Source organism: Lycorma delicatula, chromosome 9, assembly GCF_047948215.1.
Source record: "Lycorma delicatula isolate Av1 chromosome 9, ASM4794821v1, whole genome shotgun sequence".
Taxonomy (NCBI): Eukaryota; Metazoa; Arthropoda; class Insecta; order Hemiptera; family Fulgoridae; genus Lycorma; species Lycorma delicatula.
In genome coordinates, this window is record NC_134463.1 from 9223825 (window position 1) to 9242220 (window position 18396).

Sequence of the window (18396 nt, forward strand, 5' to 3'; positions counted from 1 at the left end):
CATTTGAAGAGCTGCCTTAATAATTAATGAGCCACTTAAAGGTAGGCCTTGACTATGACGCTGTGTGAACCAAATGTACACTGCCTTGTCGAGTTCAGCATTTTCTGCTGTTTTCTTTCTGGTTGTTACATCACATCACCATCAGTAATTTCCAGTTTACTCATAAATTGTTCTATTTTATTAGCATATTTTTAATATCGTTTACTGATGTACGAGGGATTCCAAATTCCTGTGATAGTTTAACCCTTAGGCAGGTGTTAAAGAATTTCAAACTATTATAAGTTCCATGTTTGCTAAACATCTTTACTCCGTAAGTACAGCATACAGTAATAGGTATGACACTAGTATGAACAACTGACTCACACAATGCAAAGTTCACAACTGTAATGAATTTCAGAAACAGAAAGGAAATGATGTAATACAGTATTTTTGATAATGAAGTACTATACTGTGTAAGAAATATGAAAACACTGATTAGATAATAGTACCCAAATGAAAGATATGTAATTTTATCAGTTCTTTTTGTCACGCGATTACTGTAATTTATATAACAGTAGGCTCATATAAAAACATCAGTCGCAATCAAGTGAATTTTTATGCTGTAGGCCTAAACAGATAGAGACGTTTTATTAGTAATTAAAAATTTAATTTACTTTTGTGTATCAGTATTGCACCTCTAAAATAAAAATCATAAATTTGCCAGAGGGATGACGAATTTTGAATGAGATGAATTAACAGGTTGATGAATTATCAGGGTACTACTGTACACCTCTGTTGAAAAATTAATATTTATTTCAGAAGTGTATATCTAAAGATGGCAAAAAGGTAGAACATCCAGATTTTTTAAAAACTGACAAAAAATCTCAGATTATGTTGTTACAACATAATTTAAAAAGGTTTTTTAAACAAAGAACTTTGTTAGAACAACATAATTGGTTAAAAGTACATTTTTTCTGGACCGTTTAGTTTCTGAATTTTAGGTGAGATTAAGAGGTCCAACTTTACAAGATGGGTGTTTTCAGCCAGCCATTAGGTTTACTATGGAACCAGCAGGCAAGAAACAAAAATATCTACAACAGGCCTCAGACAGCTCTCCCTTCAACAAATCACACCATGGGAATACAACCTTTAATATGTGCCATCATCCTTATCATGTATCAAGTAAAGTCAGATCTAAATCCAGAGAAAACCATAATGAGGTGAGGGAAAACTAACAAAAATAAGGAAAAGACTACCCAAGACAAGACTGATTTATACTGGGAAACAAAAATATGTGATTGTGATAGTATTTTTTTCTCCTGAATTCAAATATGGTATCAGTTTTCCCCATAATGGAAGGTTTCCAACAGACGGGCATTTATAAATTCAAACATTTTAATACTTTCTGCATTCTTAACTACACAATATTCTAACATCTGTCTCACCAAGAAAGTAAGAAATGATGATTTTCTGCTAAATTTGCCTGTGGAGCATCCCTCTTGATGGTCCAACAGTAATCGGCCGGCATATTAGGATTTCATTTGCCTTGACACCTCTTTTCCATAGCTGAAATCTCCTGATCAAAGTATTACCTGTGTTCATCGCTCACTGTGCTAAGATTTTCCAGGAAGAAATCTTCATGCAAGTGCAGGAAGTGTACATTTAAGAATATATTACAACCCAAATTTTTATAATATATTATAAGATCGTCGACAATATCACAGTAATTTTCTGCTTTTAAATTTCCCAATAAACTCAGTAAAATTTTTGAATGCTTGCCAAGCTGCTTCTCTGGTGGATTCAATAGTTCTCACAGTTTTCATCATGTGTAAGTGATCATATTTGTGGACCCACAAACATTCCTTCTTTAATTTTTGCATCACTAATTTTAGGAAATTTCTATTTTAAGTAGATGAAACCAGGAGAGTACTGTCCATGGCCTTGAGAAAATTCTTCATTAATCCTAGTTTAATATGTAACGCAGGTAGGATTTTTAGGATTACACAATTTGTCAAGTTTCATGTTTTTCTGTTCAGGAATGAATAACTTGCGTTTAGGTCATTCTTTTCAAATGAAAAGGTTTTTTCTGTCTATACTACCTCATTCATACAAAAAACAGCAGTACTTTGTGTAACCAAGCTGCAGACCAAGAATAAGTGCAATTACCTTCAAATCACCACAAATATTCCACTCATATTAAAGTTTTTCCAATATAAATTTAAAGTTTTCATACGTTTCTTTCATAGTAGCAGAGTGAGCCACAGGTACTGATGGGAATTTATTCGCATTATGCTGAAGCACAGCTTTAAAACTAACTTCAGAAGAATGAATGAAAAAGTGCCATTCTGTTTGGTTACGTTCATTACAAAGTGTCTCCATAAGAGAAGAAATGTCATTACAAAACACTAAGCCATTTTCTTCAGAAATATAAATTTAGAGTCACAATTACGGTAAGTAAATAATTTCTAATTCTTCTGAAGAAGATTCCATCCTTTTAGTTGAGAAGCAAGCATTTCAGACTGTTTTTTGGATAACTTTAAATCTTATATGAGATCATTAAGATTTTCTTGAGTCAGTAAATGAGGCTCAGATGAACTGCTTTGTTCAAAAGTTTTATCACTACAATCCAATTCTTTTTCTCCTTACTTCCACAGATTCTGAGCTCTCTACATCTAATATCACATGTTCTGGAGACTTTGGTATGGACAATTTTTTGCAGTGTGGAACTGGTCTCATTGCAGATTGCAAGTTAGGGTATACCACTTATGTTTTGATTTTGAAATAATCCCTTTAATGTTTGTTAAGCAGAAATAACAGTTAGAAAAGTGATCTTTGGGTTTCCTCCAAATTTTTCAATGCAGCAAGAAGCCTAGAGCATTATAAACAACAGATAAGTGGGGCCCAGGCCCTTGTTTGGTCCCAGACTTTACACCCAAAATAAAGGTTAATAACACTTTTTTACTAATGGAGTGAGGTTTCGCCTTTAGGACTTAAGCATCACCTCTCCACATACATAACAAAAATTGTTAGGATGATTTAAACAAACTAAGCATTTTGTAACTAACGACTAATTAAAAGAAATAAAATTGTAAATATGTAATACACAATAATTCAGGCACACAAAGCACTCACAATGACATGTTTACTGGTATCTCACAACTGGCATTGTTCTGATAAATATGTGATAAACTAGATCACGTTTATACATGTCTATACATATCTGAATCTGCACAACAGTAGCATCGCTATCCTTTGAGTTAGCTCATTTGGTTCAATCACATTTACAATGCTTTAGGAGCTTTTACTTGACAATGAACAAATGGATGAAATAACATTTTAAAATATTTAAAAAAATTAAATTAACAAAAAACTGTAGATAATGAAGAATTCCGAATATACATTTGAAAACAGAATATAACTGCATTAAGTATACCTATTGTTACTCATATGACAAAAATTATGTTGGCCAGTGTTATCAGACAGCAGACATCCATCCTAAATATAAAATATGTCGTATCAAATCATTTTTACTCAAATATCAGTAAAACATTAATCATCCTGACACCGCAGGGAAACACATCCACCATGTGACAGTTTCGGTCACCATGCCACCCCCTCTGTACCTAGCCCTTACGGGCTTTACCGGAGGTCATCTTCAAAACCTTGGCAAAAGGCATCTCTTAGCCTTGTTCTTGCCTCAGTCAGGATGCCATCAATGTGAATACAACATGTAACATTCTCATCGATTTACTACTATCCCTAAAAAAAAAGCAACAACAAAACACATCTCACATTAGTTTCAAACAAGACTGAATAAACAAAGTAAGAAAGGAAATGAAATTCACTACCTATCTGAAGGCAAAAGAGTGCGTTCAACACACAATTACAACAAAACAAACCAACAAAAACTTAAAGATTTACCAAGCACAAAACAAACAAACGAAGAATGCGGAAAGGCCCAGGCAGCATCCTAAATGCCCTTGGCAATCCTTTCTTTTGCCAAAATGTATAAAATTCTCAACTATTATCCATTCGGCCTGGTTTTGCCAACTGACATGGAAATGCAGCACCGACCCAATAATATTGAGCCAACAGAGTCTCCAAGTGTATCAACTCATACTTTGAACAGACATACAGAACATTGTCCAATTCTCCACATTGCAGACACATTCCTGAGTCCACCAGGCCGAACCTCTGCAACCTGTCCTGGAAAGCGCCATGCCCAGAAAGATATTGCATTACATATTTATTAGAGTGTACCCAAGAGGCACCCTGCAAACTAACAACTCAAAAAACAGACCATGCATATAACGCCCACCCTATGTCCCAACAAATCTGGCCTTCAACAAAGCATTACCAAGTTGTTCAATTTCCTGAACTTTGTCAGAAATTAACTCACCTAACTTCTTGGTGACATCAGCTGCAAAAGAGAATCAAACTCCACCACCTACAACAAAGGACCCAACACACTGCTCTAGGGACACCCCTTGGAAAGCATCTTGCCTACCTCATGCCTGCCCTTGCAGAGCAGCACATCCCGATCACTGACGTAACTCTGCATTACCTGCAATTCACTCACAGCGCATTCTCTTTTTTGCAGCTGATAAATGGCCAAGGGCCACCAGAAGTTGTTAAACGCCCCTGAAATATCTAGGAAAATTCCCAGGACATATTCCATCTCACTGGTCATCACCACACTCATCATATGAAGTATGGCATCCTCAATACCTTTTCCAGGACAACACCCGTACTGGTTCTCTATCAATAAGCCACGCAAGGTGAAGCTCTCATTTATACGAAGGTACAAAAAATAAATAAATCAAGAGCTAAGAGCTCTTAAAAAAAATTAATTAAAAATAAATAAATCATGAGCTATCAAAAAACCAAGAGCTAAGAGAGAACAAGTACAACATTCCTTAAGAAATTCATCTCCAAAACTGTATGAATGAAAGTATCAAATGAATTGTAAACTATTCAGCTTGAACCACACTGAAACTAATTCAATTCTGTTGGCATAATATTATAATAAATCTCAAATTAAAGCAAAAATATTCAATAACTTCAAGTTAAATAGGTAAATTAAATTTAGTCATGCAAATATCAATTAATTTTATACAGCATATTAATTTGTAAACTATATTGAGACTCTTGGCAACAATAAAAATCTGTACGATAATAAATCTTGTATAAATATAAAACTACTCACAATAATTTGCATCCAATTAATGTGAGTGAATGTAAAGATGACTTTTTAAATTAGTATATTATTTACAAATCATTATATAATTATGCCACGTAATTTTTATATAATTTTTTTATATAATTTAGCAATATACATCAGTTAATTATAAGTGTACTATTATGTAAAATGATATAACTTTATTTTTTTAACTTCCAAGTAATCTATTTTAAAGATAAAATGTGATAGTACAACAACTTTTGCTACAATCTCTATAATAACGTAATACTATAATATAATACCTTAATACCTGTCATTGATATAAAATATAAAAATTCATTGATATAAATTATTGAAGACAAAAGGGATATAACACTGAAGTATATAAACAAAAATCTTCAATGGATTTTTCCCAAAAGTATTGTTAGATTGATAACTGAATGAAGATGATGCTGTAAAGAAAATCCAGTATCAGAGTATAAAACATGATTTTCATATTAACTTTAAAAATGTAGTTATGAGAACATAAAATTTGACTCTAAACCAAAATATGGAAAAAACTAATAGTTATGAATAAAACAAAATCTTAAGAAAAATAAATGGACTATTGTTATAGAATGACCAATGCAGGAATAAAAGGCCAGAAAATCAACTCCTTAAAGATGATTAAGTAATTTTATAGCAAAAAGTTTCAAACCCCTGATAAATCTTGATAACCACTATTTAACAATTTGTTTTAAGTTCTGCCATATATTAATACATTCACACCATCATTACATGGTCAGAGAAATTATCAGCCATCATTTCTTGACTAACATAAGATCACTTTCACTACTTTAGATTCTTACTAAGGCTGCAAAATACTGTGTAATGCCCAATTTAAGTTTCTGAATTTACTTTTTGTTTTCTACAGATTTTTTTTTTACACTTTTGAAACAAAATTAAGTAAAGTAATACTTTTTGACATATTGTATAATATGCTAAGCATTAATGTATTAATTCCCCCCTCTCACTCTCACGCATGTGCGCACATACACACCTTTTTTTTCTAACTTCAATTATTTTATTGTATTTTTTTTCTTTTGATTGATTTTTATAATAAAACATACTTTAGAATCATAATTACAGATTTTTTCAACATTTTTGAAATTTGTTTCCATAAATCAATTATTAATCCATTCTCAACCGGATTCAATTATTAATTCCATAACCGGTTTTTTTTAAATTTTTATGCTTCATTCTCAAAATCTGCCTTTGACTGCACTTCTATTTTCATAATTTAAGCTTTCTAGTTTGTATAAAAATTAGAAACAAAGCTAACACCATTCATAGCCATACTAATGCTATTCTATTTTATTTTTAATTTTAACAAATACTATTTTCGACTTGGGCTGATTATTATGACTTAGCAAAACAGAAAAATAAAACGGTACAATTTCTGTATAAAAATGAAAATTCATAAAGTTCTTCTAATAATGAAGCAGTTAAGACGTGATCTAGGCCTAAATGCAGCACACAGCTTTTGGCCTTCATGTAAAAGTTTGTGTTTTCAACAATTCCTTTTTTTACAGGGACCAATAAAGAGTAAAATTTCTTGAAAATATTTTTCCACTAGATTTTTCAGACCGTGAAGAAACCATTTAGATTGATTAACCATTTATTTTGGTAGATTAAATAAACAAAAAATGTTTGATACTAATGTGTTAAAAAATGTTTAGAAAATTCAATTTATTCTGGTAATCAAGAAGAGAGACTATGGCAGACTCAAATCAAGGTGAAAAGACTTTGAAAATGGACCTGGAGAAAGCGGGTCTATAGAATAAGTTGATAAATAGATGAATTATGGCTGTTTAAAAAAAAAATGAAGTAATGAATAGCTACTATATAATAAATTAATAATTGAGATAACTTCAATGAGATAAATTTGAATATTAATGAATTTAATTTTAAAAACCAGTGCATGAATAAAAAATTTGAATATTAATGAATTTAATTTTAAAAACCAGTGCACGAATAAAACATTCACATGAACAAGAACATTTTAAAGATGAACATAACTTGAACATATCTTGTCACTATAAAATTTCTGATAAAAATCAGGATCCAGAAAGTAACTTAATACATCTATCAATCGGCAGGCAGTTATTAAAGCTTCTTTGTGAAGGACTTTTCAATTCAAATTCAATCATAGATTCATTTATTTTGAATGTTGCATACACTCAGACCATGACAACTAGTATTTTCAGAAAATAAAAGCACTGTCTCAGAAAATAAAATATACTCACAAGTTCTTAGTATCAAATATCATAACAAAACTGTCTATTTAAAATAAAATATGTTAAAATGAATATATATAACTGAATATAAAGTACCTGCATAATACCACAAATCGTAATTAAATTATTTAAAATTATTTGTATAACCAAATAAACATTTCTAAAGCAATACGAAAGAATACATTTTTATTTAATTACCAAATTTTTTTAAATAATTCATTAAATAAAGAAAATTTGTAGAAACAAATGGTGAATAAATACACAAATAAATTAGTTGCCTTATTAACAATAATAATTCTAATATGTATAATTTTAAATTAAAATAACCGCATTTTGAAAAAAAGAATACATTAAAACTGAAACAACACTAAGCTAGATTGCTAATTTAATAAAGATGAAACAAAAAAGACATTTATAAAAATACAGGAAAACAAAAAATGACCTTTATTTCTAAAAGAATTATAAATAAATTTAAAAAAAACTGCCATAATAGTATAAAACAACAAACAATTTATATTCTACATAAGTTGCATAGTTAAAAAAATTACAGTCATTATCCTTCAGTGTTATTTGTATTGGATAACATCCAGTGAATAACTCAATGAATTTCGATTTTTAATGTAGATATGTTTTTTATGCAGCTTGTTTTAAAACACTAATGTAGATATGGGTTAAAAGTTGTTACCTTGTAAAACTAAGATAAAAATTTATATACTGTGTAAATGTAGGTGGTAAAATGAAGCTCATAAAAAATTTTAAAAACAGAAGTATCTTTTAATATACTTTAAGATTTAAATTTTTTTTTAAATATCGAATTAGAAAGCAAAATTTAAATTCAACTATTTATATACACCAAATAAACACCATATAAAAAAATTAAAAGTTCTGTTTAATTACCAAAAGTGTTGCACAGTAGTTCTTCAATGGAAAATATGATATAGATGATGCTCTTTTTATGTTTTAGAGACACACTAAACAATTTACCAAAATATTTAATTTGGAACTTTCAAAGCGGGATAATTTGTAAATAAATAAATAGTCATCTACTTTTGGGATCTAAATGATTAAAATTTCTAAAATTTCAACATGACATAGGTATGGTCCAATTTATAAAAAGAGTCATAAGGAATTATAAGAAATTCAGGGAATCAAAAGGCAAAAGTACACAAGTTGGAACTTTTATGCAGAAAAGACATTTTATGGTAACAAACAAATATTTAGGAATATGAAAGGTATTCTTAAAAATATCTATATGGGTGTCAAACAACAATATTGAAAATTTGGTGGGTTGACAAGACTACAAAATTAATGAGTTTTAAGATGAACTGCAGAAGAGAGAAGTCTGTGGTAAAATCTTGTAAAGTGTAAAAATAAAAATGGGGTGGTAAGATGTGGTAACACTTGATTGAACAGATAGGTGAATAAAACACACTCCAATCAGAAAGTGAAAAAAAAAATCACATAAAGAATACATTCAAAAAATACTAAATAAATTACTTCATTAAAACAACTACATCAAACAGTATTACCTTTATTTACACTAAAATGATAAATTCTATGTTTTTAAAAATAAATATAATAAATCTTTTCTTTTTTCAACAAAAAATTTCACTTAATTATTATTATTAAGTATAAACATTCCCTTAAGCTAATAACACTAAAAACAAATATTTTCTTCAAAATATGATCAGAACCACATTTATGGTAAAAAAAAAAAAAACTTAATACATCAAATTCATTTACATCTGTCTGTAGTTCTGGAGTTATTGTGGTGAGAAAGATGGTGAGGAGAGGGACAGAAAGATACACAATGCAGAAAGGAAACATAAATAATTAAGATCTGGCAATTTTTTATTTACTTTACAGGCCTAGACACAGATACAGCTGCAATCTTCTTCAGGAAATAATAATATGTATAAGTATCTCTGTATCAGGGCTGATTGTAATCCATTTAACTGAGGGAAGACAGGAAACATTCGAGTAAATGCTTATATCATTTAGCTTTTCTTCGTTTTTATCTACATTGACTAAGAAAGTGTCATGTAAATTTTGCAGCAATTCCATATTTTTTTGGAATATTTTCTTTAAAAAAAACTAATATATTTTTTAAGACTGTTCTCTATCATACCCCTTCTCTTTCTTTAGCAGGTGTCTCTTTTGCCCCTGAGTCAAGGAGGTCTTTGTTATCATAAAACACAAAACTCTACATGCAAATAATGTACATATCATTTCAGAACATTTCTTCCATATCAATTCCATGGGAATTTAGAAAAATACAAATCAAGCAAATGTACGAAGAGAAATTCATATCTAAAATAATATTCAACAAGACTTCAGAAATCCTAACATTTTCTCTTTAAATTAATATTTTAAAACTTAAATCATAAATCTCTTAGTTTCAAACTAAAGTAAGAAGAGTTTAATATCTTATATTCTAAATATTACTTCTCAATCAAACAAAATAAACACATCTAAAAACTCTGTAATACACTACTTTAGTACTGATGAATTTTATTTCTTCATCCTTATCAATCTGAACTTAGAATTAAAAAAAAAAAATATATTTATATAACATTCAACATAAGAGCTATATCTATTGTGCTTGTTTAAAGTAATTAGAAACACTGTAGGGTGTGTCACTGGCGGGATTACTCTAAAGAGCTTAAAAAATACTTTTGACACGTCTTACTTACTACAACAAGCATATAATTGTATAGTACGTTGTTCGTTTCTCATTATTCATCATTATTATATAATGACAAATTAACATTAAAAGTACCGAAATACCATTATGCTGTAAACAAACCACAGCACAATGTAGACAATTCAAGTCTTACACAGATTGAAGTATAGTAGCATTTACAATTTAAATTTTAGGTCTATGTTTTTATATACTACAACAGAACATCAATTAATATGATTCAGGCAAACATACTAAAACTAAACACAGAATATAAATTCTAGAGGATTGTTCTACTGCTAATTCCTTGCTTGCTTTCATACCTACCTATCAGTTCTGTAAGTGCAAAGATAGCACTTCAATAATTGAAAACTCCTACAATTCAAAGCAAACAAGACAATTATACAAAGGCACATAAAATTCATTACCGAATGATACTTCACATCTATAAAAACTTATAACCACCAAAAAACATCATAATATAAATACATAATAAATTTTCACATGCAATAAGAATTCAGTCCTTAAGCTAAATTAAATAATAGAAAGGTAAATAAATTTAACATGCAGATATCAGCATACATTAAACATAATACTAAGAAAAATCAGCACATAATAAATTATTCAGTAGACAGAAGATAATAAAAATTTATTGCGCTAACAAACAGTAACTAATAATAAATACTTTAACAAAAAGCAAACCAAATATAAATAAAACCTTACCGTGCAACTCAAGATGAAATCAATACAAATAAAAACTCAAATCAAGGCTAGCTGGTGATCATCGAATAAAATAGTAATTATTACGTTCTTTGATTAATTAATTACTGTCGTAGATTGATAACAATGATAATAATTTACTTTACAGATAAATATTATTACTATTCACTGTTACTCAATCAATTATTTATTATTTTATATGTATGCATACAGGAAAATGCCACAATCTGTAAACAATAAAAAAAAAACAAAATATACATGATAAGTTACAAATCACAGACAAATGTGTTAATAAGATAACTGATTTCAGGAAAAATTATATTAAAAAAAAAATCTTTGTAATATAAAGGAATCTTGAAAATAACCTATGTTGTAGTAATATTAAATACAAATAATTTTAAAAAACTGTCAATACAGTTACAATAATTTTATTGTATATAAAGTACAACTACTTTTATCCATTTTTCTAGTCTCCAGCAAAACAAAGACAGTTGTAGCATTTTGCAACCTTTTAAATTCTATCTTCAAAAAAACTCTACCTGAAATTTGAACTATTCTTTCACACTGGACTACAACTTGCTCTTGGTCAAGAGCTGGATGCAAGCCATTTCTTCATGATCATGTTCATTAGATAATAATCATAGGAACATTAGTAACTGATGTTAGCAGAGAGAATTCTCAAATGTAAAATACATTTTAAATAGTTGTTATTAAAATATGTATAGAGTTCCACTACACTGTTGTGTTAAATAGCATCATTACCACTACTACGAACAAGATATATTTTAAATGCAGGTTACTTTCAACATAGCACTCATAATAAAAAATGATTAATAAAAACCAGTAATAACATGAGACTAAATTAATGTTGGTAAACAATAACAATAATAATAATAAAAGTTTATTAACAACCTTCGTAACTGAACATAGGAATACCATAGAAACTCAACCAAAAGTACAAAAAAATATTAAAAATTGCAAAAAAAAAAGAAGATTTTTATGTAAAACACTAGTCGACAAGGTGAGGTGCTTATTCGGAGAGTCTACAAACTACTGCTGTATACAGTCAAGCTCTAGTGGTACAAGTAAAGTAATTGTGACTTCTGTCGTGATATTAGATTGCTATTTTAATCATTATTGTCTGTGTGTTTGGACGCAGACATATATCATGATAGTATTACATAACATTACATTATTTACTAGGCTTTATTTATACATAATTTCGTATTAATGAATTAATTGATGTCATTTTAATTTAAATGTTTAATAATAAACTTCTGCTTAATAATGAATTTTATCTTTTGTCCCGTTATTTTGTAATAAGAGCAATTATTTTCTTAGTCAATGTACTTTAAAATATACAAGCATGATGAAGATATATCGTATTAAAAATGTATAAATTACTTACACCAATTGTTTTGGTTTAAATAATGATATGATGATGAACAGAGACGCATGAATCATCAAATTGTTGATTAAAAGTTTAAAATACACGTATAGTTTATAAGCATTATATGATTTGTTGATGTGTTACTACTAATATAAACAAATATTCTCTGTTAGGACATCAAGTATGTGGGGAAAACCTCTTTGTAATCAAGCGTGTCATCTCACATTTAATGTTATTAAGTTCAAAGACAAAGAAAAAATGGATTATTTGTGCCTCTCATGAAAGCAACAGAACGTGCTTGTAGAATAGCTAAACTTAAGCTGGTCTAAGTAATTGACTACAAGAAAATTGGATATGAAGCAGAACCTAGTCGTTCGAAATTCAAACACCAAAGAAAAAAGAAATATACTCCTCATTATAAATATGAAATAGATGATTTTGACAGATGTGTTATTAGAAGAGAATGTCTAAAATATTTTGAATTCTATAAGGAAATGCCTACTATATGAAAATTACACAATTTTCATCTGCTAATAGGGAAACAATAAGGAAAATTATAAAATCTATGGGTTGTCAATAAAGGAAGTGTACACAAAAAAAAAACGATTTTGTGTGAGCGAGATGATGTAATCATAAAATATGAATTTTTTTCTTATGTATCTGGAAAAAAATACAACTTCGGAACAAAAGAAACCAGTCATGTATGTAGATGAAACTTGGGTGCACATACATTACACAGTAAAAAAGTGCCAGCAAAGTGATGATGGTGTTTTTGTTAATAGTAGTGCCGGTGACAATTTAATTGTGGCTTATGCGGGTGGCTCAGGGGCTACATGGGATTCATGTAGACAAAACTGGTTAACGACTGTATTACGTCAATTACTTAATAAAAAAATATAATTTTTTTATTTTGCAGCTGTATCCAATTTGTGACAATTCCATATGCCTGTATGTCCAAATTATTACTATCAGCTTTAAATATAATGCTGTTTAGTGAAAACATTTACTTAATTAAATTATTGTAATTAATTACATGTTAAATTTATTTAATTTTTTTTAATATAGTAATGTAAATTAATATTTTTTTAACTGGGTTAGTACCAAAGTCAGAAATAAATTACAGGTTCCAAAAAATACAGTAACCTGTTTTAACAGACAAAATTTCTTGTTTAGAACAGATTGACAAGCATGTCACTTTGTTCAATATGACTAAGCCCGACTGTACTTTTGTGTTATATCTTCATCTCTGTCTATAACCAAACAAAGTAACAGTGCTGCGGTTCTCTATGAATATAAACTTAGCCTTATCAACTTGTAGATACTGTTTTAATCATTTTTATAATTTTATTACTTCCAGTAAAATCTCATTAAATACTATAAGCAGTATAATGAACTGCATATTCTATACATACTAGTTAACTTCTGATGTAGGCGTGGTAAGCAAATTTTCATTAAAAACCTTAGCAGTTTTTTTTTAAGACTGTAGACAACAAACTGTAGCAAATACATTTTTGTGTTTTTGACTGTACTGCAAAATACTGCACACCCAAAACATAAATGGAAGATTTTATCATTTAGGTTATATATTGCAGTGTGCTGATTGAACTCTTTCAGTATTTTTCTTTAAATAATTTTAATTAATAAACGGATAATAAATAAAAAAAGATAATCAGTATTGATGTGAATTTTATATTAAAATAATAATGAAATGGAATATAGACAATTTCAGGTAACTCTATTTCATTATTTGCAAATGTCATATATTTCTAAAATTACTTAATGTAATTTCTCTTCTAATACATATTTTTTATACATACACATAATAACATACATTTCTTATAGAATCTGTTATGAATTTGGAAATAAATTTCAATTTCATATTGAACCCTTGTTTAATTTAAAAGCTCTAATTACTGTTACATTTTACTGTTTTTCAATTTTATAAATTTTTTTTTTAACTTTTCACAGCAAAATATATTAATTGTTTGTTTAAATGGTGTGATGTCAACAAGAAGAAGGTGTGTTTAGATTGAAAAAGCCTGGAAGCTATTACAAAAATTGAAAAAAGTGAATTATTGCAGTCAGTGACTGCAATAAAGAAAGCAAATAACCAGGAACTTTTAATCACACTGTAAATGAAGTGTACAAAATTGATTTCAGTTTCAACTGAAAGTAATCTGGTTCTGAATCAATGTGAAAATGGTAATTTTCTGTTTTACAGAAGGCAAAGATTTTAACAATAACGACAGTAAAAATTAAAAAATAGTTCTGTGCTAGTTTCTAAATGGTTAGATGGCTCAAAATATCACTACATTAGCATTATAAAATAACTGATAATTTGTTATAAAGTAGAAGTAATTATTTTTTAATAAAATTTTCAAAGCTGAATCAAAAAGTTATACAAAAAAACAAATATATTACAAGTCAATCAAATACCCTTAGTTTAATTATTCTACCTGCACTTATTCAAATCAAAAAGCACATGATTATTTATAGAAAAAGGTAAGGACTGAATCATCGTTTTCTTTTGCAGTAATCCATCCAGATATCACAATCTTCCACTTATGCTTACAGGAATTTCAAAAAGATAAATAGGTGTTATGTTTTAATTGCTTATGGTAATAAAACATAATGTTCTGGCATTGCTGAAAACATATTGCCAGAATAGTAGAGAAACTAAAGAAAGATCTGCGGAAGGCGACTGACTTATACTAAAATTGATTTCATGAGCAATTTGTTCCGCATATTACAAGTTTACTAATTTTAAAATGTAAAAATACTTCTGTTTTCTTATCTACAATTTCCAAAATTGAGAACATTTCTTGAATAAATTATTCTGGTTATAAGATTAGTATTCACTATATCAGAATAAAGGTTAGATAATTTTAGATTGTAGCGATCTAACTTTTGATTTTGATTTAACTTGAAACGAACATTCTTCATTTAAAGAAAAATAAAAAAATAATAGTCATAAAACCTATCTACCAAGTTACACACCCTTCTGAAATTGGAAAATTATGATACCTGTTAGGATCACACTGGCCTGATTTTTATCAGATTTGAAATACTTATTTTAATTCAAAATGGAACATAAGAATTGGTCATTTCAGAAGCATTTTACCTAAGATGTGCCCTAAAGACATTGCATAAAAACAGTAAATTCTTGCGAGTGGTGTGTCCTACGTCTTCTTCTACTTGTGGAAAAGGAAAAGCATCCAAGCAGTCGTACTCGGTAACTTCTCTTAAATGTAATTGCTTTTGCAATAATTTCACTTTTACTATTCTTCTAAATAACGTATTATAAATTTCGTCATAACTGGATTAAGTAAAATAATCCTTTAGGCGATTATTGAATCACAAACTGTTTGTGTTCTAATAAACAGCATATTCAATGAAACTGATAATACAAAAATTTATATTTTGTTTGTGACTTTCAGTGAGAAAAAATTCTGCATAATTTAAGAGCCTGGTTCTGCCCTTAAGACTCCTCTAATTATGATCCAATAAAGCATCTGAAGTACAGAAACAACAATCTGAGTATTTTCTCTGAAAATAATGATGTTCACGACACAGTCTGTAGTGAAGAAATTAAAGGTTTCACTAGTAATGCTGATTGTCACTGGGATTTCAACGAGCTTGGGATGCTCATGTGAAGCAGTTAAACAGGTTCAGAGAAGAAGCAAAAACAACAAGTTTACTCCTTACTAAGCTTGGCATGGATTATTGTAATTCTTGAGAATGACCTATTTTATTATTGGGAATAACTTGTCTTATGTTAAGTTGTCTGCAAACATTTACTTCTGGCACTTAACAGATAAAACAATATGTATGTATGTTACATGCTATATCCAGAAAAGATTGTAAGTAACCTGCCACAAGATTCAAATCGCTCCTGAAACTAGCAAACCATTCTCAATGTAATCATCAACCCATTACAAGCTTACTAACCAGTATAAAAATAAAGAAAAACTTGTTCAATCTTTACCACTACTTTGGTGGAATGAAATTTTTTTTACTTCTTTCCACTGAAAAAAATCTAGGACAGAGTTGTGCCCAATAAAGAAAGCTGTAACTAAGGCAAGCCTGTAATGGCCATACAGCAACCAAATTCCAATACTAGAAGACATGTAATTCTTTATATCTCAACAAAAGAGGTAAAAGCAAACAGCTTGAAACTAGAGAAGAGATTTAATACTTGTAAGAAAGTTCCACAAACAAGTTCTTATCACAGTTTCATACTTTTAACATAACAAAAATTATGGATTTATATAATTTATTTTTTTAATCCACAGTGATTACAGCAATTCATTTATTCTCACATATGATACATTTTCAATTCAAAACTATGAAATCATAATTTCCATTTAGAATAGTAACTAGATGATATAAATGAAGAAACCCCTTTCAGTCACATGGTCCTACAATCTCATACAAAGATGACAAAATGTAGGTACCAATACGATATTACAAAAATTAACACCATAGAATTCACTACTGCTACTGGCTGTTACTTCATCAGTGACTACTTATTTATGGAAATAACTTATATTATTTACTTTGGTTACATCTTATGTATTCACAATAAAAAGATGATGGTAATGGTCTTAATTTTAAATATAACAGTTCAAGTTAAAAAATAAACATAAGACTGCTAATTGGATGATCAACTTGTTTGACATGGCTTAATAATCAAATTTTATGGTAGTGAAAATGTAATTTCATCATATTTCAGTCCTATGCTACTCTTATTTTAGCTTCAGAGACCAAATTCTAATGACTTATTATATTATCACACATTTAAAGTTAGTTTTGTGAAAATATGAGGTTACAATAATTGGAGGCTTCTTAAATACAAGGATAAGACTCCCAGGTCTCAGGCAAGACCTCTACCAAAAGAAGGTTCAAAGTAGTAGTCCTATGCAAACTTTCTACCAAAAAAAGGACATTTAATTTTTTCCCCCAATAACATATAATACCAAGTTGAGATTTTGTGTTTTTATAACTTAAATTTTCAATTAGTTTTCTGAGCTATTTTCTTCAGAATAGGCTAAAATACGCTATGAACATAAAATATACAATGTTTTATGTAGATTAATGTGGTGTTTTGTTTAAACTTTAAAAGTTTAAAAACAAGGAGTCTGTATTAAAGTTTCTGTAAACCTTACAAAATGCAAAATTGGTCAAATGGCCTGCACAAAATGGCCACTTAAAAAAATATCAAACATTCAATAAATAAAATAACAGCTGTGATTTTTTTTAAATGAGTGAGTTTAATTAACATAATTTAAAAAAAGATACAAAGACTAATTTGATCCTAAGATTAATTTGTAACGTATAGTAATTTTTAAAATGATTACATTTAAAAAATGTTATATCACAACTTTTTAATTAATCTTAAATTAAATAAAAATTATGCACTAACATTTTTAATGATACAAATGTACTTTTATCACAATCAGACATAAAGTTTCTACGGTAAAAACTTATTGTTTTATTCTGAAAGTAATGTTATTAAGTTTAGCACTTTTTATTCTTTGATTTTAGCTTTTTTTGGTTTAGAAACATGTAAACACTTTTGGTAAGCCCAATAATAGTTAGTATTTACAGTTAAGCCCAATGATGATTTGTTCATGATTTTGAAAACTGCTATATCTTCTAGGTATTAACTTTAATCAGTAAAGTACAACTAAACACTGATTTACTAATATTGTTTATTAAGTTGTTTACTAAACATGGAGAAATCACAAAAAAACTAATACAGAATTGAACAGTAAACCCACATTCTACTGCGGAACTATACTACCATAAAGTTTATACATAATCATTTTTTTACGTTACATAATTGTATCCAAATGTCTAAATAGCAAGAGACCACTCCTATTAGTTTAAAATGAATTTACAGGATATAGATAATAATGTTAAGAACTTTTTCTTTTTTAAAAAATTCATAATGGTTTTAAACATTAAAGAAGCCTATAATACATCTTGATTAAAGCAATAAGTAATGTCTTTTACATCCTGATGATTGGTTCTATGACTGTAACATATCAGGAAAAAGCATCTTGAAAATTGAAGGGTGTAAAACAAGGATGAAGCCGTGTTTAACAAACTGATTCCCACTGAATACTCAAGTTAAACAATCCTGGGTAAAGTTTCACTGCATGCTGCAAGC

General features: G+C 28.8%; 1 protein-coding gene across 6 annotated transcripts in view; it reads right to left on the minus strand.

Moving 5' to 3' along the window:
• The window catches only part of lqf (epsin homolog lqf), a 119766-nt gene that overhangs the window by 92874 nt on the left and 8496 nt on the right, over nt 1-18396 (minus strand). For all 6 annotated transcript variants that reach the window (XM_075375652.1, XM_075375654.1, XM_075375651.1 and 3 more), the window contains exon 2: nt 10838-11061. The gene's annotated coding sequence lies outside the window, so the exon portion shown is untranslated. The remainder of the gene's footprint in view (nt 1-10837; nt 11062-18396) is intronic.